A 24,232-nucleotide genomic window follows, 5' to 3' on the forward strand; every position below is an offset into this window, starting at 1 on the left:
TATCAAGCAAAAGCAAGACTGAAACTCAGCAGGACCCTATTGGGTCCTCCTGGGTAAAAAGCCTTTCCTTGCCCCCTATTTCTTGTTTGCACAAAAAGGCTTTAGTCTCCCATACCTTCCCTGGGTAGCAAAGAGTAGATTCAAGCAGTTACTAATTAGGGAAGTGAAGGAATGCAGAAACAAAGGTAAACAGTCAGAAACAACAGTCCTAACCCCTCCACCTCACCTGCCCAGGTGGAGGATGGTAACTACAGGCTGAGATACCAGAGGTGGTCAGAAGCAGAGGGGTTGACTATTGAGACTCCGGGAACACCTTGTTACCTCACCACCAATCAATCAGAAGAAAATCATGCACCTGTAGCTTTACCCCAAATACTGCCACTAAAAACTCTTCCTTGAAAACCATTGGGGAGTTCAGGTCTTTTGAGCAGGAACCACACTTACTCTTTGCTTACTGCCCTGCAAACAAATGCTGTGCTTTCTTTCAGCACAACCCAGTGTCACTGAATTGGTTTTGCTGTGAGGCACACCCATGTTTGTTTAGGTAATGTTTATTGCAAAAACTCAAACTCTACCCTTAGTTTATACATCAGAAAAAACATACTCTGGTTGAGCTTTAGATACTACAAACCGTTTTAGAATGCCCTAAAACAGGAGACCTGACTTTCATAAATTAAGATCTTTATTTAAAAGAAAAAAAAAAAAATCTTCTTTGCTCTAGTCTGTAATTGCAGGGACCCCCAAAGTCTCAGTGCATATTCATTATTTTCTATTCCAAAGGAAGCAAAAGCAATTTACTAACAGTTGAAACATGTTAATAAACTTTTAAATTTCTGCAGCTCCATAGTAAAAATAATGGAGCTAAAGAAAATTGCTATTTTGATTTCACAAAATAGCAGAGGACACAGTGTTCTTTTGAAGCTACACAATGGTGCCAGAAGACTGAAACGAAAGTCTATTATAATATCAGCAGGGTATAGACATAATATTTTATAGAGTTATTATTTGAGCTGTCAGGAAAGAAGTAGCTTATAGGTATCTATATTTGGAACATTCAAAGTTGGAGAAATAGCCAAATTATTAATTTTCACCAAAGCTAGCTTTATTATATTCTTCTTCAGGATGGCAGTGAAGGCAGTTCATTTTTACACTGGGCATAACTGCCTATGTGATGAAGAAGGCAATTTGATGTGTAGGAAAAAAGGCAAAAGAATTAAATTCAAGCCTACTGTTCTTGACTGAACTTTAAACCTGGGATAGCTACTTAAATTGGTTTGGGTTTTTGTTTTTGGGTTTTTTTTTTTTTTCAAAATAATACATTCAGAACACTGGAGTAGTTAAATTGGACAATCCCTTTTTAGAACTCATAATCAAGAAGACTCATTGTCATGAAGGGCAGATTTAACATGATATGTTCCTCCAGAATAATGATGTGAATCTGTTAAATACAAATGGTTACAACATATGTGCATCTATTTAAGAATCTCGTATCCAGCTGCTGCTGATCCACTCACCCAAAACTTTTCCTATTTGTTTACTCAGTAAGTTATGTCTAACTCTTTGTGTCCCCATGGAATGTAGCCCACCAGAGTCCTCTTTCCATGGGATTTCCCAGGCAAGAATACTGGAGTGAGTTTGCATTTCCTTGTCCAGGGGAATCTTCCTGACCCAGGTATCGAACCCATGTTGCATCGCAGGCAGATTCTTTACCACTGAGCCAGTGGGGACCAATACTTTCTTTCTATGGCCAACAGAATGCTTCGAACTGAAAGGTGAAATGACTTTTCTGAGATTAACTCTTGCCTCTTTAAAAATATATATATTTCTTAAAAGCATATATATTGTTATGGAGATTAATATCTTCTTGGTGCCTACAGATTTTTACAGTCGTGTGTTGGCTTACTGTCATAACTTTTATGAGTGTTGCTCACTTAGCTTTTGATTCCTAGTTTCAGATCTGATAGTATCCATTGCCAAAATCCCTTGTGCTGCTTCCTGATGCCAGTTTGTCCTCAATTAATGATGTCTACTAATCCCCTGGACATAGCTATTTGCATTTCCCTGCTCTTTGTGTGCTATTCCCCTCTTAAGATTTCTATGGTATGGTATGCTTTTAATTACACCCTTAGCAAAGTTCAGCAAAAAGAAGTCATCCTGCAATGAATCAACTAACAGTCATTTGATTTCCAGAAGAGCTGAAACAAAATTTTGACTCTAAGAGACTATACATTTTGTAGGGGAGCAAAATATGCCATCCCCAAATGTGTCTCTTTGGCAGGATTTTAGGAAACAGAAGATTCAAAAAGTTTTTATTGTTACTTCCGCTTTAGCTGCCAAAGTGAATTCAGATAAAGGACTTTCTCCTGGAATAGAGCTATCCATAGAAATGCAAAGTATATGAGCTAGGTGTGATGCTTACGAGCTTGGCAGAGTCTACTCTATTGTCTCTGCATGACAAAGCAAACCTTTGTTTAACTAAATATTTGTTTTCTATCTCCATGTGAATTGCATTCATTTCCTCTAAAGTACCCAAACCACCTCTCCCAACATCTTTGATCTTTAGCTGAAGACAGTATTTTAGGTGAGGGTTTTGGCCATTTTGATGAGTTAATCAGTTTTCCTGGGTCTCTCCTCTGTATGCTATTTTTCAGTTCCTAAGTTGTGTCCAACTCTTTGAAACTCCATGGACTGCAGCCCACCAGGATCCCCTGTCTTTCACTATGTCCGGGTGTTTGCTCAAATTCATGTCCATTGAGTCCGTGATACTATCTAACCATTTCATCCTCTGTCGTCCCCTTCTCCCCAGTTCTCCATCTTTCCCAGCATCAGGGTCTTTTCCAATGTGTGGGCTGTTCACATCAGGTGGCCAAAGTACTGGGGTTTCAGCTTCAGTATCAATCTTTTCAGTAAATATTCAGGATTGATTTCCTTTTGGACCTACTGGTTGGATCTCCGTGTGATACAAACGACTCTCAAGAGTCTTCTCCAGCACCACAATTCCCCTGTATATATGTTATTAAACCTTTGTTTTATTTTCTCCTGTTTATCTGTCTCATTCCAATTTAATTTTAAAGCCAGCCAGAAGAACTTGGAAGAGCAGAGAAAAACTCTTTCCTTCTTGACAAAAGAGAAGAGATACATTAACCAAAAATGGAAAAAAAAGATGCAAGTATCAATAAAATAGGTGATCTGACTTTTAAAGACATAAAAATGAATTAGATTGTGTGGTAGAATAGTAGCCAGATTGTGGTTATCATCAAAATTATAAAATAAAACCATGTAATTGGCATTGGGTGCCTTTAAGCAAATACTATTGAATTTTACTGGGTTTGTTTCCTTCAATTTGTCATCCATCTTATATACTAAATTTTCTTATTTTTATTCAAATCATTGTTTATTTTAAAGTCTTTTCTTGATTTTTATCTACTGCTTCAGCTGTGCTTTTCCTTTTGACAAAAATGATTCAGTTTCTAAATAAAATGCTGGCTTGAAACACTTTTCAAATCCTAATATTTCATTTCAGTTTTTAAGGAATGTAATCCCACACAAAGTTCAGTAAATTTTTAGAAGTTCTTATCAGTTAATTAGATTCAACGATCATTTTAAAATTCTTGCAGATATTTTTCGAAGGGATATTGTTAAATGATTGGCAATGAGATGAACACAGTGCATTTCTAGAATTGAAAATCTTAAATTTGATACACATATCATTTTAGAAATCATAAAACTGTCATATTAGATAAGCTTCCTGTTGTATGCAGTTGTTAATTGTTGCAATATTCCATTACTTCATTTCAAATGGTGAAACAATAAAGCTCTAAGAGACAACTTTTCCAATACTTCCACATCTTTTCATATTTGAGATTGTTAAAAGTTAGTACTTCTTTGTGGAGTTTTCCCTCTTTCACACTAAAATCCTGAATTTAAGAACCTCCTTTTCTTACCTCATGGAATCTGAAAAGTCTGTCTGCTGTGGTCTCCAAGCTCATCTGCATTCAGCTTTAGATTTAGTCTCACAATGCATAGAAAAATCTGGCAATGTCCATTGCAATGTCATACTCCTCTCTTTCCATAAGTGTCATGTGTTACTGAAAATAAAGGACTGAGGCAATTGTGTCCAAAAACATCTGAAGGTGTATGAATTGTGGTACCAATGGAATAAAGATCCAGGAATGAATTATTACCAAAAGCCAGCCTCTGTGCACTGGCACCTAACTGAATCTTAAGAGACAAAGAGTTTTGGGTGAAGGTGGAAAAACACAGCTTTACTGCTTTGCCAGGCAAAAGAGGGCCACAGGGGACTATTGCCCTTAAAGCTGTGTTCACACATGGCAGGGGGTGGGAGGCAGTGGTTGTTAGGGGTTTCACAGTCAAGACGTAGAGCTGGCTGCTAAGGGTTAGGGAGTGTGCAGGGCCTGCATTTCTTTAATCTGAAGTCAGGTCGTCTTGTGCTAAGCTTCTCTGGTTTTAAGGTTATCAAAATGTGACCTCCTCTCCAGAATGAAGAAAGGTTCATCAATAATTATCATCTTCCATTTTGTGGGGGGCTGTAGTTTCTACAGAAGATCTCAAAGATATTGTTTTATATATATATGTATGTGTATACATCTATCTATATATATATAAAGTTGTGAGGCTGCCAGGGCTAATGCCATGACAGGCATCCTAGATTAGGAGTAGGCCTGGTTTTCCGGGGTAACATGATTATCAAGCCACCTGGAGCCAGCCAATCAACATGCACCTAGTAAGAAAAAGGGAACCTATCAGGGGAAAGCTGAAAAGCCCGCGAATGCCCAAGATTGAAAAAAGCCCGTGAAGGTTTGGGCCAATAAGATTGCTTTGCAAACATGTAACCAATCTGCTTAAAGCCAGCTACCAACTGCTCATGCACACCCTATAAATTTGGGTAACAGCTTGGGCTCAGCGCTCTCTGACCCCGCACCACTGCGTTAGATGCGGCAGGAGCCCTGACTCGAGTCAGCAATAAACTTCCCTTTTTGCGAGTTGCATTGTCTTGGAAGCCTTCTCTCTTCCCGCTCGCAGATTCAGACATCGGGCATAACAAAAATAACCCCTCCCCTCCCTGCAACTGGTCTTTGGAACACAGTGAAGGTCCTAGATGCTGAGTGAAGTCTATTTCCTACAAACAAGAAATGAGAGACACAGAAAGGCTTTTGTGCACAGGAGCCCCACAGGGTCCTGCTTGGTTCCATAATCTTGCTAACCTTGTGAAGAAGTTTGAAGTATTTATCTGATTTAGAGCTGGAAGATATACTGTCAAAAAGGCTGTGAGTCCAAATGGTGAAATTCTGAGATCAACTGGTGTTAGGAAGATGTGAATGAATCCTTGCTACTGATACAGGTGCATAGACCAAAGCAGCCTTTTGTTTTGCTTTCTGTGTCTGTTTACTTATTAATTTGTTTTATAAGCAGAAAAAGTGGGGAAGCCAGGTCAGCAGATGAATGGCATATAGGTAGGGAAAAAACAGTTCTGTCAATTCCAGATATGGTCACATCTGCCTAAATTAAGCTAAGAAACAATGTTTAAATTTTATCCTAGGAAGATAGCTTTTAGTAAATTTTTTTTTTTTTCCTCCCCCGCTGCTAAGGGCATTTTTCCCTAAATGAGCCTAAAAAATCTTGAGAAGCCTGACCTGTGGTGAGCCCCTTCAAACTTAGAGATGCAACTGTCTTTAGTTATACAGAACTGGAAGGCCACACACAGAGGGCGTACAATTTAGTCTAACTACTTTTTGAGCTATATTCATATTCACAAAACATGCATCTGTCGGGGTCCCAAAATATGCCTTAATGACATGCTGGTTTAAGTTAAAGTTACTTAAGAAATGATCAATGTAAAAGGGATGCTTTGACTCTCCTTGTCACTTTGAAAGAAGAAAATAAATGTCATGCAAAAGGTATGTTTTCTACATCTGGAGGTAGAAGGACACCCTTATTGACAGAGACAGGGAATTCATGGCTGAGATACCTGTAAAAATAAATCTTTTTGCTTGTTTAATTTTCCCTTTCAAGCCCAAACTCAGTTTTGATTCTTCACTAATTAAGCACTCAAAGCCTAGGTTTCTCTGTCCTGTCAATTCCTCACGAATGTACTGTCTCTTTGTCCAAAAAATATAAAAACTACATGATTTTCTAGGTTTTATTTTTATGAAATCTCTGTGCCCATGAATTAAAACTGGTTCCTTTTTCTCCTGTTAATCTGTTGTCAATTTTATTACAAGAATTCAAGAGGGATATAGGGGGAAATTTCCCACTCCCTGACACATAAATAAATTGCTCATTACTTCTATTTGCCTTATTTTTTTCAATAGCATATTGAAAATAATGGCATTGACTTTAGAGTTGTTGAAATAATTACATGAACAATCGATGTAAGGAGCTTACCAGTGGACATACAGCAAACTACCTATAACTGTTAACCAGTAGTTGCTATTTTGGGTTATTCATAACTTATAGTTACTCTATTAGTCATAACATGATAATACACATCAGGCACTGTACTAGGTTCTGAGGATGTAACACTGACTAGGCACACTCTTGTCCCCTTGGAATCCAATCAATCCAACCAGTGTCAACCAACCAACCAAGAAACAAGCAAACAAAAATAAAGGCTGCAAATAAGGAAAAAAAAATGGGGGTCTTAAGAATTGCAATTTGAGAAACACAGATTAGGATAAAATCTAAAGCATGTTCCAGAGAAGAGACAGTGTAAGGGGATTATAAACGCCATGAGGTTTTACTCTAATGAGAGAAAGGAAATATGTGTCTTCAGGGATGGTTGTTGCTACTTATTTTACAATAGAAGTCTGAAAAATACTTTGAGTTTCTAGTAGATGTCTTTACTAGGACAGTAAGTGATCAAAAGATCAGATTCTATCCTGAGAAATGTGTAAGTCACAACCCTTGATGGCCTCCCAGCTCCATTTTAGAGAAGTCTTGTAGCAATACTGACTCCATTTTTATTTTCCATCAAAAACACTCTTGAAAGAGTAAGACATGGTATTTTACAAAAAGATGCTTACAAAGAGGGTTCAAAGAACAGGAAGATGGAGCCATTTAATCCTTTATTATTACTGATCCTTCTATTGTTAAGTCACTATTATTGGCTGTTATTAATGTCATTAATCCTTCTATTAAGTAGAAGCAAACATAGTTTTAGAAAGAAAGCAATATTTGATACATAATTCCAAAGTATGTAAAGCAAGGGGAAACTAGAAGTAAAGCTCTGGGAGGGTTAGACTGTGTACTGTGTTGGGGGCATGCTGAATAATGCAGGGTTCAGAGTTTGTTTTATGGAGTTAAATCTGAAGAATATGACTGATTTACAATTAAGCCATAAGGAAGGAATGAAATATAAAATGTTTCTTAAATAATGATGAAAATGCTTTTTATTAAAGACACCACGACTGGAATTTGTATGCACACTTATAAACATCATGTCTCAACTGCCAAGCAACACAATATGAAATACACTATCTTTTATAAAACTATAGTTTCTCCCTTTATAAAGAAAAAGAAAGGGTGCTATTTGTCCAGAATTTCTCATTTATTTTATACAATTCTAAATAAAAGGGCATTAAAGGGGGTAGATGACACTTAAGATGTCTTACTTAAGACCCACAGTAAAAAACTATATGGCAATTGAATATTTTCTTACGAAGGGGAGCAGAATTTGCCATCTTCAAACATTCTTCTATGGCATAGGAATTACCTTGTGCTGACTATATTTAAGAAAAAGCTGACATAGGAAAAATTTTGAAGCCACATAGAAGTTACTGTTTATAAGAGACATTTACATTTATCAGGGAAATCATTTGTAGAGTATGTGCCTCTCTGCACCAGGAAGAGGAGAATAACTAAATTTCTAGAAACTCTTACCAAAGAAGAAGATAAGGACTTAAATCTCTGTAACAGCCATACCTTCTTCACTATGCTTTGGCTGAGTACCTCCCAAACTAGCTCCCTGCCACCCCTCTTTATGTAGAAGCTGGGGTTGGTATTTAATGTGATGGCTTGGGCCATTTCAGAGAGTTACTCAGTTTTCCTGGGTATCTCTCATCTGGACAGGAATTGTACATGTTAGGACATTTCTGTTTTTCTCCTATTTATCCCTCTTTTATTACAGAGGGTCTCAGCTAAGAGCCTAAGAATGTTGCTAAGAAAGAAATTTATTCTATTCCTCTAAGTTCTTTTGATTGGTCTCGAATTAAATTGACATGATAGATTAAAAAGAGAAAATCAAACAAACATTTAATATTATTTTTATATCAAAGAGAAGGCTTCCTTAGTGCTCAGACGATAAAGAATCTGCCTGCAATGCAGGATACACAGGTTTGATCCCGGGTGGGGAAGATCCCCTGGAGAAAAGAATAATAATCCACACCAATATTTTTGTCTGGAGAATTTCACAGGCAGAGGAGCCTGGCTGGCTACAGTACAGAGGGTTGCAAAGAGTCGGACTTAAATGAGCGACTAACACTTTCACTACTTACTTTCACTTATATATGGAAAAGACCCAAAAAACTAAGTAACTCAGTGGGCAGCTGATACCTTTACCTTAAGTATCATCTTCAGCTAAAGACTAAAGAAGATATTGGAGTCAGGGACTTCAAAGGGAAGGAAAGCAATTTACATAGATATGGTAAAATAAATGTCTGGTAAACTAATGTTTGCTAACACATGCAAAGACAATGGAACACACAGAGAAATTAAATTTAAGGAACAGAATTTGCTAGGATCCTCCCTGTCTACACACCTAGTTCATACTCTAGTTCTCTATGGTGCTAAGTCTATTTTTATATCTAGGTTCCTTCCTGTCTACACATGCAGTTCATATTATTATTCTCTATGATGCTAAATCTAGTCTTAGAATATGTCTCTATCTAAATACTTTAGGCAGCTAAGTGGTAGGTGAAAGTTTTGGCTCTTTTGGCCTTGATTGTTTAAACCTGAAATAATGTTACTTGAAAACCGATTCACCTCTTGATAGGTGTTGAGTCAAAAGACACAACCAAACTAAAACTGGGAGTAGTATTTATCATTTGCAGCAAGTAAGAGAACAGTGGGGATCTTTCCCAAAGCAGTATCGCCCTGAACAACAAAATTTGGGATGTTTTAAGCTAAGGGAATATGCATGCTCATTATTTAATTTATATGCAGAGTGTATCATGTGAAAAGCTTGGCTGGATGATCACAAGCTAGAATCAAGATTGAATGCAAAAAATATCAACAACCTCAGATATGCAGATGATACCACTCTAATGGCATAAAGTGAAGAGGAACTAAAGAGCCTCCTGATGAGGGTGAAAGGGGAAGTGAAAAAGCTGACTTAAAACTCAACATTCAAAAAACTAAGATCATGGCATCGAGTCCCATCACTTCCTTGCAAATAGATGAATAAAAAGTGGAAACAGTGACAAATTTTCTTTTCCTGGACTCCAAAATACTGCAGATGGTGCCCGCAGCCATGAAATAAAAGACTCCTTGGCAGAAAAGCTATGAAGAAACTAGGCAGCATATTAAAAAAGAGAGACATCACTTTGCTGGCAAAGATCCATACAGTCAAAGCTATGGTGTCTCCAGTAGTTAGGTATGGATGTGAGAGCTGGACCATAAAGAAGAGTTAATACTTTTGAATTGTGGTGCTGGAGAAGACTCTTTAGAGTCTCTTGGACTGCAAGGAGATCGAACCAATCAATCCTAAAGGAAATCAACTCTGAATATTTATTGAAAGGACTGGTGTTGAAGTTGTAACTCCAATACTTTGGCCCCCTGATGTGAAGTGCTGACTCACTGGAAAAGACCCTGATGCTGGGAAAGACTGAGGGCAGGAGGAGAAGGGAGCAACAGAGGATGAGATGGTTGGATGGCATAAGTGATTCAGTGGACATGAGTTTGAGCAATCTCTGGGAGATAGTGAAGGACAGGAAAGCCTGGCGGGTCTCAGTCCATGGGGTCATGACGATTTGGACACAGCAACTCAACAACAACAACATGCATACACATAAAGGGTGGCTTGGGAAGTTTAGAGAGTCCAAGCTTTAGTTGAAGGAAGTCATGAGGGTCAGAAAAGGTCAATATATTATCTCTTAGATTCCAGATCATCTACTGATTGAGTGCTTCAGGATGATCTTTACCACTGAAAAAGCACTAGCAGCACTTACCACCTGATAATACTATCTTTGCTATTGTTACTCCTCTTGCCTGGTAACAGTTATTTGCTTCTGCATTCTTTCTTTCCTTAAGATCATTAATTACTGAGATCTATTCAAGGGCAGGGCTTCCCTCATGGCTAGCAGGTAAAAAAGCTGGCCGCAGTGCTGGAGACACAGGAAATGTGGGTTCGATTCATGGGTTGGGAAGATCCCCTGGAGGAAGAAAATGTCAACGCCACCCCAGTATTGCCTGAAAAATCCCATGAAGAGAGGATCTTGGTGGGCTATTGTCCAAAGGGCTGCAAAGAGTCGGACATGACTGAGCAACTAAGCACAGCCTTCAAGGGGAAGTACTGTGAACAGACTTATATCACAAAATGGCTTAGGCCAAATATGGATTATCTTATGTCAAGGAAGCCATGCTGGGTTCTTTTCTCAAGGGTTCTGCTACCCATCTGTTTACAATAATATGCATGCCAAAGAGACATTTTAGAGTCCAACCAACTGTGCTTCCCTCAAATTAGACAGAAGATTACTTTTTCCCCTGCTAGAGTTAGTATTATGGAGCTTCCCAGGCGGTCCAGTGGTAAGGAATCCACCTACCAATGCTGTAGAAACAAGAGACGTGGGTTCAATCCCTGTTGGCGGGATGATATTCTGGAGGAGGAAATGACAACCCACTCCAGTTTTCTTTCCTGGAAAATCCCATGGATAGAGGAGCCTGGTGCGCTACAGTCCATGGGGTGGCCAATGAGTTGGACACGACTGAGCACACTTGTACCTGTTTTGACACTTAGTATTTGATTCTTATTTTAAAATACATAAAAATAACTATTTTACTTTGCCAAGCATTGTCAAGTAATTTCAAATATTGATTCTATTTTTCTCAAGTTCAAAAAGTCTGTTTCTTAAAAAAATGGCTCAAATTTTGTGACATGCCTAAATTTTGCACACTTAAATATGTGTACAATGATAAACATTAATTTTAATTTATCATTTCAATTGTAAATGTCTCTTCTACCGACTAGCAATGTTTTTTTACCTAAGCACGTTACATGTGCCTGTTCATTTTATCCCAAGTGATAATGAAATCTATTTGTAGAAGCCCTATTCTTATATTTTTTTACTCGTCCATCACTATTTTATTTCATGCTCCTGTATCCTATTGGACTTAATGTACCCTGTTTAGGTGATTTACATCCTTTATGCTACTAAAAATATATATATTTTTATCATGTGTTTTTACTTTTTCCTTTTTCTAATATTTATATGGAATACAGTAAAATTAATATACCATTATTAATAATGCTTTTTTTTTCTTATACAGATAAAAGCACACATTTACCTACCAGAGTTAATGATGCAATGACAGATATTAATAGCTCCATAAGATTCACTTATAATTATCTGATGCATAAAATTTATCTTGTTAGCTCTAAGGGGCTTCCTAGTAAAAGAAGGGTAAAAGAATCTGCCTGCCAATGCAGGAGACACAGAAGACATGTGCTCGATCCCTGGGTTGGATTCCCTAGAGGAAGAAATGCCAACCCATTCCAGTATTCTTGCTTGGAGAATTTCATGGACAGAGGAGCCTGGCTGGCTACAGTCCATGGAATTGTTGAGTCGGACATGACTGAGCAACTAAGCATGGCCCGGTTACCTATAAGCATTATATTACTGAATTGAAAATTCAAAACATTTATTAAACATAGTGTTACATAAATCACCTTTAATAACCAGAATGTAAAAATCACTTTTAGGGGCTTCCCTGATAGCTCAGTTGCTAAAGAATCCGGCCATAATGCAGCAGACCCCACTGGATTCCTGAGTCAGGAAGATCAGCTGGAAAAGGGATAGGCTAGCCACTCCACTATTCTTGGGCTTCCCTTCTGGCTCAGCTGTAAAGAATCTGTGAGAGACCTGGGTTCGATCCCTGGGTTGGGAAAACTCCCCTGGAGAAGGGAAAGGCTACCCATTCCAGTATTCTGGCCTGGAAAATGCACAAAGAGTCGGACATGACTGAGCGACACTCACTTTATAGTTTTTAAAAATCACTTTAATTTGTATTCAAACAACATCCTAAAATGCTAATACACTTTAGAAAAAAATAAGTGTGGTATTTTTATCTCTTGTCCTTTAATTTTTGACACAAAATATAGATAAATGCATATATATTTTTATTTTTTTATATCCTAAAATCTGTCTTTGTATCATGTTCATTACTCATTCCAATGCCATATACTTAAAGCTCATTTGAATTTAAAGATTAACTTTTTATTTCAGTATTTTTTTTTATTTCTTAGTTTCTTTCTTTTCACACTGTAAATAAATTTATTTTGAAAAGGAAATTTGGTGACACTATTAGCCAGAACTGAAGACATACAGTATCTCACTTAATCTAAGCTTTACATTTTTTCTCATTGTTAATTTCAAAGTTCAGCTTTGACCACTTTATAGTATTCACAAGGCAATTTTTGTGATCGGCAGTTTCCATCTAACACTTTATTAGACTCAATATGTTAGGATAACAAACTATACCACCAGTAAATATCCTCTGATTCCTATCTGCATTTTTAAAACAATTGTGATGTATATTAAAATCTTTTTTAATATTTTTATGAAAGTATGGAATATATTTTCTTATCAAGAATAAATTTAAAATATTCACAATAAATGAAAACAACAGGACCAAGATTCAATCAAATTTTCTAGTATATTATAGTCATGACAGTAAAATAGAAATATTTTACACAATTATTACTCAAAATACATAAAATTATCTGAAATGAGTAGAGGTACTACTGCAGAGGCAAAATAAAGTGTGATGTCTCAAACTACACTCTCTTTATTAATTAAGAATCTCAAAAATGTTTTCTACCAAGTATCATTTTTTAAATACCAAATACTGAAAATAATCAAAACAAAACACTGTTCTCCCACAGCTGGTATCCCATACCAATACAATATGATCTCCATTATAATAACCTACTTTATGAAGATTAAATGCTTTTGCAATTCAAACACAGTAAAATTGGTTTAAAGCAAAATCAAACACTACTTTGCTGGTTCAGGATTTGAATAGTGGAATGAGAAATCTCTCTTATATTGCTATTGTGCACTGGTCAGCTAAGAAGTAATTGCTTTTTATAAGGCAAATTTGCTTTTACTTTTCTAAGGTAATGAAATGAACCTGAAACATTTCCTTTGAAATCAAAGTCACTATCCCTGAAATGTCACCAGACAAATTCCATCATAGTTTCTGCAAACACATAATGAGAAAGCTGGGCCTGGAGCTGACTGACAGAATTCTATTAGAAAGCCTTCTCACACATTCATCTATAATTATCTGTGTTGTAAATCAATACTGATTTGATTTCTTCATATTTGTGTGCTGCTAACATGAAGAGACAGTCAAATCATATGTATTTCTGAGAGATATAGAAGAAATGTGCCAACATGATAAGATGTCCCCAATTAGATTCCTGATATGTTTGTGATACAATACATATATAAGCAGTGATCTAATGTGACTAATTGTTTTTTTCTTAAAGCCCTTAAAAATAAATATACACATCACTATTCAGTGTAAAAACAGAAAGTTATTTCTTTAGTGGTATCAATTTATATGTATAAGTAAAAACAGAAGTTTCTTTCCAAATGAAATATGACAACTCACACTGGTTATATTCTTGGCTTGTTAAAACTAAACTGTGAAATGTAATACACTCATTTGAAATATATCTGTGCTGAGTTGAAGTGTGTAAATTAAATTTTACAGAACTGATTAGTAAAGTAGGATGACCTGCAATGTGAATTAATCATAATTGGATTTAATGAGTAGGACTGAATATTCCTAGATTGAATAAAGATGAACAATAAATAAATAAGAAATTCTGAATATATTATGTATTTAAATATTACTGTAAAGTGGTATTTAGGTAATTATTCATTTCTTACTTTTCTGAAAATTACATACAGTTTACAATAGTTGTATTACACAAGCTGTTTAAAACATAAACACCATGGAGATGTTTTAATTTAAACATATTTTCACATATAATTTTGAAATAACTACTTCACCTGAAAACAAGCTACTACATATTTATTATGATTTAGTCAGCTGATAAGAAATTTTCTCTTGGTTCTTTGCCATGCCCCATCTTGGTGAATTATTTTGTATAAGTATGGTATTAGTATCAAAGAAATCTCTTAATGGTATACGGTAATTCAGTACAGTAATTTAAAAGACAGTAATAGAACTGCCATATGACCCAGCAATCCCACTTCTGGGCATACACACCAAGGAAACCAGATCTGAAAGAGACACGTGCACCCCAATGTTCATCGCAGCACTGTTTATAATAGCCAGGACATGGAAGTAACCCAGATGCCCATCAGCAGACAAATGGATGAGGAAGCTGTGGTACATATACACCATGGAATATTACTCAGCCATTAAAAAGAATTCATTTGAATCAGTTCTAATGAGATGGATGAAACTGGAGCCCATTATACAGAGCGAAGTAAGCCAGAAAGATAAAGACCATTACAGTATACTAACACATATATATGGACTTTAGAAAGATGGTAACGATAACCCTATATGCAAAACAGAGAAAGAGACTCAGATGTAAAGAACAGACTTGTGGACTCTGGGAGAAGGCGAGGGTGGGATGTTTCAAGAGAACAGCATTGAAACATGTATATTATCTAGGGTGAAACAGATCACCAGCCCAGGTTGGGTGCATGAGACAAGTGCTCGGGCCTGGTGCACTGGGAAGACCCAGAGGGATCGGGTGGAGAGGGAGGTGGGAGGGGGAACTGGGATGGGGAATACATGTAAATCCATGGCTGATTCATTTCAATGTATGACAAAAACTACTGTAATGATGTAAAGTAATTAGCCTCCAACTAATAAAAATAAATGGAAAAAAAATGTAATAAAAGATTAAAAAAATAATAATTAAAAAAAAAAAGTACATGACATCAGGCAATGCAAATACTTTTTTAGCTAATGTCAAACCATCATTTCAGTTGCATTTTATAACCTTATTGAATTTTCCATTCCTAGTATTACACAGAACCAAAGCCAAATGGTAACGTAGATATCCCTTGGTACTGGGTTACTGGAATCCAAGCTCTATAAATCACACACTATTTTATTCAACCTCAGGTCCCGTTTGGTATTTGAAAAGTTTGGCTTTGTTGTTTTAATTCACACCTAGAGATATGAAGTATTATTTACCTTTTCTTCCAGCTCAATACTGAGCAAGACATATTTTTCTCTCACACTTCCAAACATGATGTTAATAATCACATTATTTATTGATGATAAAGACTATATATCAATAATTCTTTAAATTCTAATATATGCAGCCTTAGTATAAATAATGAATCCATACCAAAGATCATTTTCCTTAGATAACTACTCACAGAAACTTCTTCAAAATGCATATGTGCCTACATTGGCTATTATCTTTCTAACATCAATTTATTCTTCTAGGCAGGTATTTACATGGAATAAATCTTTGGTATGAGGAAATGAGCCCTGATAGAAAAAGTAGCACAGGAGATAGAGAGCATGACATTAATTAACCTTGTGATGTGATATTGATCCCACTCATGTAAGTTCACTGAATCACAATTTATTTTGATTAAAAACAATGTAAAGGATAAGTGATAGTCTCAATTCCTTTATTAATCTAAGCTGCCATTACTTTTTAAATTTTTACTTACTTATTTGTTTGGCTGTGCCTCATCTTTATTACACCATGTGACATTGGTTTTGGCATGTGGGAACCTTAAGTTGTGGCATGCAAACTCAGTGTGGCATGCAGAATCTAGTTCCCTGACCAGGGGTTGAATCTGGGATCCCTGCATTAATTGTGAGGGTGGAGCCTTAGCCACTGGATCACCAGAGAAGTCCTAGCCATTGCTTGTATTTGACATGTATTCTCACTTGATATCTAGGTACTTTTTTTCACATTTTCCAAAAACTAATATTCAGCTTTCTTGTATCATTTCACTAACTACAGGTCTACCCTGAAACATTAATGGATATAATTGGAAAGGTCTCTGGTTAAAAATGCAAACAAATTAGCCAGGACATGGTCTGTATATGATCTGCATAGACATTCTGAAGAGTTATCTTCAAAATAATTTTTCAGCTTGAATGAGGCAATCAAATTTAACTCTAAAAATTAATTAAAACATCCATTTTTCAGATGCCTATTAATTGCTTATATAAAATGTACATAAAATTATAATACCACCTGTCCCAGACTTTAATATGCCTGAAAGTGTAAAGTGTCTGTTCTTAAACATAATCTGAAATTTCACAAATGGAAAAAGTTAATATTATATTCTCAAATAAAACTAGATGCTTTTCTATGAGACACAATTTCTAGATAGCTCAGAGTCATTTTCTTCAGGTCAACTGCATTATTTAGCTACTTGATTCTCATTAAGGAAAGAGGCACTTACTCAGCATGTTGAGAGCTTTCTCCAAAGGTCATTTTGTGCTGAGTATGAAAGTGTTTTCTATATATGCTCAAATGAATTGTTGAAAGGAATAACTGCATTTAAAACTACTGATTCTCATTTTTGTTTCCAAGTGAGATCAAGCAATAATATCATCCAATATGTTGATCTTAATTCTGCTTTACCAAGTTGATTTTTTTTAAAAAAAGGTGGTTAGATTCCCTATATGGAAGAAAACTAAAGTAAAAAACTGGTTCAAATTGCAATCCCCAATCCATTGCACTTACGCATGCTTTCAGTGTACAAGAGGCTCTGTGAAGATCAATTAATTGCTATGAAGTCCTTCTGAGATAAACAGGGCTGGATTGACCTAGAAAGAAAAGAAAATGTCAGCTTAAAATACACTCCTGAGTGAAAAATTAGATTTCTATAATCCAGAAGGAGTTTCCATTGTCTTCAGTAGATACTTTCTCTGTGGAAAAGTTGTTTATTCAGTCATATTTAATTCTGTCAACTGAAAGAAAAATACACAATGTAAAAGTTGTAAGTTAAGTTTTCTTTAGGGTCTTACGGAGGACTACAGCCCGAGAGACAGCCTCCCAGATAGCTCTGATGAACTGTTCCAAAGAGGTACTGGAAGACGCAGTATATGTATGATTTTAGATAAGGAGTATGTGCAGTCAGTGCTACATCTTGGTAGAAGGTTATTACTATTCTCAAGGAACAGGATTCTCAATTAGTGATTTCAGTGCCTTTCTAAGTTTTAAGATACAAAAATCTGAAATCATAAAATCTTTTCCTGAAATATATCTCAGGACCTGTTTTCCCAAACTACAACAGTGCCTCATCCTATTCCTTGTCCTAAATTACTTTCACAGTGTACTGTAGATCAGCAACTGTAGTGGCTAAAGATTTGATCTTTGTAGAAAGTGGATAGTGAGCAACAGCCATTGTTTTACATGTCACATTTCATTTTGATTCTAAGTCAAGATTATCAGGATTACTATTTGTTAAAGAAAACTGAGTAAGTATTCAAAAGCATACATATTTTTTAGCCCAATTAAAGTTAACATTCATATAGCTTTAAAATTTATACTTCTGATTCTTTAATAATATTTCACATTAGAAATAAAAATAACTATATTTTACATACATATTCATAATAAAGTTACTCAAAATGAATTAAAAATATCTCTGTTGAGAGATGGTCCATTGAATTGCAGAACGTTTTTTCCTGATATTAAACAGCAATGAAAAAAATTTTATTTCAGAAAATACTCTGTGTGGTAATGGATGTTAACAAGACTTACTGAGGTGACCATTTTGTAATACACACAAATATTGAATTATTATGTTATAAACCTGAACATAATGTTATATGTTAATTATATTTCAATTAATCCCTTTTCCATTATGTGTACTTAAGAATATAACAGATACTACTAGTATACTTCTAGAGTTGAGGTCAGCTTTATAACTGAAATACTGATTTGCAGTAAAGTATGTGAAACGAAATGCATAGTGAGTGTTAAAACTCTGTTAGTCAGTCAGTTAGTTCAGTCGCTCAGTCATGTCTAACTCTTTGCAACCCCAAGGACTGCAGCACACCAGGCTTCCCAGTCCATCACTAATTTCCAGAGGCTATGTAGACTCATGTCCATCGCATTGGTGATGCTATTCAACTATCTCATCCTCGGTTGTCCCATACTCCTCCCACCTTCAATGTTTCCTGGTGTCAGGGTCTTTTCCAATGAGCCGGTTCTTTGCATCAGATGGCCAAAGTACTGGAGTTTCCGCTTCAGCATCAGTTGTTCCAATGAATATTCAGGACTGACTGCCTTTAGGATTAACTGGTTGGATCTCCTTGCAGTCCAAGGGACTCTCAAGAGTCTTCTTCAACACCACTGTTCAAGAGCATCAATTCTTCAGCGCTCGGCTTGCTTTGTAGTCTGACTCTCACATCCATACATGACTACTGGAAAAACCATAGCTTTGGATTAGACAGACCTTTGTTGGCAAAGTAATGTCTCTGCTTTCTAATATGCTGTCAAGGTTGGTCGTAACTTTTCTTCCAAGGAGCAAAGATTTTTAAATTTCATGGCTGTACTCACCATAGGCACTGATTTTGTAGCCCCCAAAATGAAGTATTTCACTGTATGTGCCATGAAGTGATGGAACCAGATGCCATGATTTTAGTTTTCTGAATATTGAGCTTTAAGCCAATTTTTTCACTCTCCTCTTTCACTTTCATCAATAAGCTCTTTAATTCTTCTTCACTTTCTGCTATAAGGGTGGTGTCCTCTGCGTAACTGAGGTTATTGATATTTCTCCCAGCAATCTTAATTCCAGGTTGTGCTTCACCCAGCCCAGGATTTTGCATGATGTACTCTGCATATAAGTTAAATAAACAGGGTGACAACATACAGCCTTGACATACTCCTTTCCTGATTTGGAACCACTCTGTTGTTCCATGTCCAGTTCTAATTGTTGCTTCGTGATCTACATACAGATTTCTTAGGAGGCAGATCAGGTGGTCTTGTCTTCCCATCTTTTTACCAGTTCTCCACAGTGTCTTGTGATCCACACAGAAATAAACCAATTTTTCATAAAAATAAATAAAATCAATTTTACTTAAATTCTATGGAAAAATAAACTGTGTGAGAAATATTAGTTCATTCTGTGAAATCATTTATCACATTGGCCACAAAATTTTATAAGGACATTATGGGAAAGAAGTACAAGCCGATATTAATCTTAAAGGAAATTAGTAATATTATTATCTTAAAATAGTAATAGGACTTTTATATATCAAATCTCATACAGGAATAGTGAAAGTGAAGGTCACTCAGTCGTGTCCGCCTCTTTGCGACCCCATGGACGATACAGTCCATGGAATTCTTCAGGCCAGAATACTGGAGTGTGTACCTCTCCCTTCTCCAGGAGATCTTCCCAACCCAGGGAAATAGAGGAAAACAATAGAATGGGAAAGACTAGAGATCTCTTCAAGAAAATTAGAGATACCAAGGGAACATGGAAAGATGGGCTCAATAAAGGACAGAAATGGTATGGACCTAACAGAAACAGAAGAGATTAAGAAGAGGTGGCAAGAATACACAGAAGAACTGTACAAAAAAGATCTTCATCACCCAGATAATCACGATGGTGTGATCACTCATCTAGAGCAAGACATCATGGAATGTGAAGTCAAGTGGGCTTTATGAAGCATCACTACAAACAAAGCTAGTGGAGGTGATGGAATTCCAGTTGAGCTATTTCAAATCCTGAAGATAATGCTGTGAAAAGTGCTGCACTCAATATGCCAGCAAATATGGAAAACTCAGAAGTGGTCACAGGACTGGAAAACGTCAGTTTTCATTCCAGTTCCAAAGAAAGGCAATGCAAAGAATGCTTAAACTACCACACAATTGCACTCATCTCACACGCTAGAAAAGTAATGCTTAAAATTCTCCAAGCCAGGCTTCAGCAATACATGAACCGTGAACTTCCAAATGTTCAAGCTGGATTTAAAAAAGGCAGAGGAACCAGAGATCAAATTGCCAACATTTGATGGATCATTGATTAAGCAAGAGAGTTCCAGAAAAACATCTTTTTCTGCTTTATTGACTATGCCAAAGCCTTTGACTGTGTGGATCACAATAAACTGGAAAATTCTGAAAGAGAAAGGCATACCAGACCACTTGACCTGCCTCTTGAGAAACCTGTATGCAGATCAGGAAGCAATAGTTAGAACTGGACATGGAACAACAGACTGGTTCCAAATAGGTAATGGAGTACGTCAAGGCTGTACACTGTCATCCCACTTATCTAACTTATATGCAGAGTACATCATGAAAAATGCTGGGCTGGAGGAAGCACAAACTGGAATCAAGATTGCCAGGAGAAATATCAATAACCTCAGATATGCAGATGACACCACCCTTATGGCAGAAAGTGACGAACTAAAGAGCCTCTTGATGAAAGTGAAAGTGAAGAGTGAAAAGTTGGCTTAAAGCTTAACATTCAGAAAACTAAGATCATGGCATCTGGTCCCATCACGTCATGGCAGAAAGATGGGGAAATAGTGGCTGATTCTGTTTACCTGGGCTCCAAAATCACTGCCTATGGTGATTGCAGCCATGAAATTAAAAGACGCTTACTCCTTGGAAGAAAAGTTATGACCAACTTAGATAGCATATTAAAAAGCAGAGACATTACTTTGGCAACAAAGGTCCATCTAGTCAAGGCTATGAATTTTCTAGTGGTCATGTATGGATGTGAGAGTTGGACTAAAAAGAAAGGGGAGTGCTGAAGAATTGATGCTTTTGAACTGTGGTGTTGGAGAAGACACTTCAGATTCCCCTATACTGCAAGGAGGTCCAACCAGTCCATCCTAAAGGAGATCAGTCCTGGGTGTTCATTGGAAGTACTGATGTTGAAGCTGAAACTCCAATACTTTGGCCACCTGATATGAAGAGCTGACTCATTGGAAAAGACCTTGATGCTGGGAAAGATTGAAGCCAGGAAGAGAAGGGGACAACAGAGGATGAGATGGTCGAATGGCACCATCTACTCGACGGACATGGTTTTGGGTGGACTCTGAGAGTTGGTGATGGACAGGGAAGCCTGGTGTGCTGTCATTCATGGGGTCGCAAAGAGTTGGACACAACTGAGCGACTGAACTGAACTAAATCAGAGGTAGACACTGTGATTACTACTGTTGTTCAGTTACAAAGTCATGTCTGACTCTTCGTGACTTCACTGACTATCGCATACCAGGTTTCTCTGGCCACTCTCCCGGAATTTGCTCAGATTCATGTCCACTGAGACAGTGATGCTATGTAACCATCTCTCTCCCTGCTGCTCTCTTCTGCTTTTGGCTTTAGTCTTTCTCATAATCAGAGTCTTTTCCAATGAGTCGGCTCTTCACATCATGTGGCTGAAGTATTACTTCCAATACTGCCAGGAATAGTATATCATCAACATCCCTTCACTACATTACTCTATCTCTATCTTTTGCTGAGTTTATCATTAATTCACACTGTCACAAAATGCTCTTTACATCCAACGTATCCAATCATTACAGTAACAGATGAATGGATAAAGAAAATATGGTATATACATACAACTTCCCTGTAACTCAGCTGGTAAAAAATCCACCTGCAACGCAGGAGACCTGTGTTTGATCCTTGGGTTGGGAAGATCCCCTGGAGGTGGTCAATGCAAGCCACTCTAGTATACCTTCCTGGAGAATCCCCATGGACAGAGGATCCTGGCAGACTATAGTCCATGGGTTTGCAAAGAGCCGAACACCACTGAGCAACTAAGGACACAAAAAGAAGGAAATCCAGCTTTTTGTAAAAATATGAATGAAACTGAAGAACTTTATGCTGAGATAAGCCAGATACACAAAGACAATACTACATAATACCACTTCTATGAGGAATCTAAAATAGAAACACAAGAGGAGAATGGCAGTTGCCAGAGGTTGGGGAAACTGGGAAATGGGAGGTTTAGTCAAAGGTTACAAATTTTAATGATGGAGGGTAACAAAGTCCTAGGTATCTGCTGTACAACATAGTGTCGATAGTTAACAGAACAGTATGCTAGACTTAAAAATTTGCTAAAATGGTAGCATTAAGTGTATCCATCATAAAGTATTAATACAATAACTATTATTATCATTATTACAAATGAAGAGAATGGGAGGAAACTTTTGGAAATGATGGATATGTTTTTTGCCCCAATTGTGGTGACGTGCTCACAGGATATAAACAAAAACAGTGTCCTGGTTATGCACTTAGAAATTTACTATACTATACACACACACACACACACACATATATATGTGTGTGTATATATATATGTATATATATATATATATATATATATATATATATATACCCTCACTCCCAGAAGTCTATGAATAGATTAATTTGGAAGGAGATCAGCTGATTTCAGAGGGGTTCATTTGTGCATCCGAGGTCAGCTGAAAGCTCAGCTTTGGTTGGGTTAGTCCTGAATGTCCTTAGCTCAGAAAACTTTTCTCTGTTCCATAAAGTATCTCATCTTCTAGAAGATTTTAAGAAAGGAAAAATTTTAAAAACTGGAGAATTGATAATATAATCTGATGTTGTGTGTGAGCAATACCTGGGGAATACAGAATAAAGAAATATATCTGAAACTGTTCCTACAGTTATAGAAATTGGCCATGACAGCAATTTTTCATCTATAGTTAAAATTATTAATAAAGTTTGACTTGAAACAAATTTACACAACATACATGTGACTATAAATGAAAGTGATGCAAGTTATACTTAAATAACAAAAAAATTAAGAGGGAAATGCAACTCATATTCACCTCAGTATAAGGAAGAATTTTGCATTAGGTTTTCCAAGAAAAGAACTAAGCTGCTTCATGAAGTAGTAATTTTTCCATCATTGCTGGTATTCATATGCTCTAAGATAGCAATAGTAGTTGCTTTAGAGTGGATTTTAAACCTTAGAATAAATTGGCCTAAACAATCTCTATGATTCCTGCCAATTATTATTAATAAATATTATTTGTAGAATTAAAACTAAGTTGATAGGCAACAATCAAAAAAATGAAACTGCTCATAAAATTCCCACAGTTGCATATAAATTCAGATCAGAAATAACCTTGAAATTAATATTAGCATATTATGATGCAAGTTCTTATAGTGTATCATTTACTTGTCTGGAAAAGTTGAGTTTTAGTCTAGCCTGAGTCATAAATTGTCATATGTACTTTCTGTCACTTGGTATGTTACTTGATCTGTTTCCCTCAACTATATGTAAATGAACAGTCTGCTGATCTAAGTGATGTGAAGGACAGAGTTATGTAGAAGGCTGCGTTAAAAATATTTTAGGCATAGGAAGTAAGTGCGAAGGCTGTTAGGTAAGGATGTGTCTGGGCTGTTAAAGGAACAAAAGTTTTGTGTTGGAGCAGCTTGAGAGGGGAAGAATGTGAAGCTGAGAAGTAGTTTAAACGCTTAGAGGACAGTGTGAAGACTGGATTGTTACAGGGAGGCGGATGCAAAACAACAACAGGTCACTCAGTTTCAGTTCCAGGGTGGTGGTGAGATTGTGAGGCCACAAGTGTGAAACCAGGGAGGTCAGTATGAATCACAGTAGTGCAGTCAGAACTAATGAGGATGTTGCTGGTGAAGTGTGAGGTGAAGTCGCTCAGCTGTGTCCAATTCTTTGCAACCCCATGGACTGGAGCCTGCCAGGTTCCTCTACCCATGGGATTTTTCCAGACAAGAATACTGGAAAGGGTTGCCATTTCCTTCTCCAGGGGATCTTCCTGACCCAGGGATCGAACTCGGGTGTCCCACATTGCAGGCAGACTCTTCACCATCTGAATCACCAAGGAATTCCATTGGTGAAGTGTAAGATGTGATTTCAGATAAGTTGTACTTCACTAATGGGATTCTCTGTGCATGTGATGGAGACAAGTCAGTAATAACATTTATTATATCTTACATTTTCTGTTTCCCCCTTTTTGAGAAGGACCATGTCATAAATTTCATTATCATCTAACTTGTTTTATCAAATAT

The 24,232-nt window shown here is 36.7% G+C and overlaps 1 long non-coding RNA gene across 2 annotated transcripts in view; it reads right to left on the bottom strand.

Moving 5' to 3' along the window:
• LOC139035046 (uncharacterized) overlaps nt 1–24,232 on the bottom strand; it is a 465,494-nt gene that overhangs the window by 222,256 nt on the left and 219,006 nt on the right. For both annotated transcript variants that reach the window (XR_011487557.1, XR_011487556.1), the window contains exon 3: nt 16,943–17,025. This is a non-coding gene — a long non-coding RNA (uncharacterized lncRNA). The remainder of the gene's footprint in view (nt 1–16,942; nt 17,026–24,232) is intronic.

Source organism: Odocoileus virginianus, chromosome 5, assembly GCF_023699985.2.
Source record: "Odocoileus virginianus isolate 20LAN1187 ecotype Illinois chromosome 5, Ovbor_1.2, whole genome shotgun sequence".
Taxonomy (NCBI): domain Eukaryota; kingdom Metazoa; phylum Chordata; class Mammalia; order Artiodactyla; family Cervidae; genus Odocoileus; species Odocoileus virginianus.